Source organism: Brassica oleracea, chromosome C7 (assembly GCF_000695525.1).
Source record: "Brassica oleracea var. oleracea cultivar TO1000 chromosome C7, BOL, whole genome shotgun sequence".
Classification (NCBI taxonomy): domain Eukaryota; kingdom Viridiplantae; phylum Streptophyta; class Magnoliopsida; order Brassicales; family Brassicaceae; genus Brassica; species Brassica oleracea.
The window spans coordinates 37,837,597-37,838,736 of record NC_027754.1 but is presented as its reverse complement, the minus strand read 5'-3'; positions in this window follow the sequence as shown (position 1 = coordinate 37,838,736).

The window sequence follows — 1,140 nt, the reverse complement described above, 5'->3', positions numbered from 1 at the left end:
AAGACTTACGGGTAAGTCTTCTGGTCAAACGGACGACTTACTTTTAAGTCGTCATCTTTGTTTGTTAAAAAAAAATCTAGAGAATATCCTAGACAACTTACTGATAAATCGTCTAGGATAAATGAGTTAGTTTTGCATTTGACCGAATTGTGTCAGATATTTGACTTTTCCTGGACGACTTACCAGTAAGTTGACTCCGGGAAAACAAAAATTTTAATATTTTATTAAATCTGGATGACTTATCTGTACGTCGTCTCGGGTTACTTTAGCAATTAGAAAATAAAACTTAAATATTTAACTTTTCCCAAACGACTTATGCGGAAGTCGTCAAGTAAGACGACTTACTTGAAACTCGTCCAGGATAAGCAAAGTCCTCCAGGATAAGCAAAGTCGTCGAGATTTATTTCCTAGATTATGGTCAAATCTTGCTTATCTCGGACGACTTTCTCGTACGTCGTCTGCCTGGACGACTTTCAAGTAAGTCGTCTGGGTAAAGTTAAATATTTAAGTTTCTTTTTCGAATTGCAAACTAACCTGAGAAGACTTAAAAATAAGTCGTCTAGCTTTAATAAAATATTGAAATTTTTGTTTTCCCGGAGACGACTTACAGGTACGTCGTCCAGAAAAAGTCAAATAAGTCGTCTTATTTAAAATTCAATTGCAAAAATGACCTGTTTGGACGACTTACTGGTAAGTCTTCCAGACGACTTACTGGTATGTCGTCTGCGTCAATGTTTAGTAAACTTTCATTTTCTCTATGTTTACTAATGTGTTTTATTTTGAATTTTTGTTGATGATGCGTCAGTTACATGCAGTGTATGGAGAATGGTTGTTGAAAGATTGTCATTGGGATTTTGTGGTTGATAATGTCAAAGGAGCGACAATCTTTTTTTTGGGGGGAAGATTCGACACATGCTGAACTTCTTGTAATGGCTCAAGATGATTATAACCTGGACATGAGCACATAATCTGTGGAGATAACCTACTCATTACCATTAGAAAAGATGCAGGCTCCAGACAGCCCTCCTATTCATGTTATAAGTGATAGACAAGTTCGAAACTTGCTCGAGATAACCAAAACGCATGGAGTACGGCTTTGTGTATCAAGCCGTAGCAAGGTGGAAACGGTTTCAGAGTTCA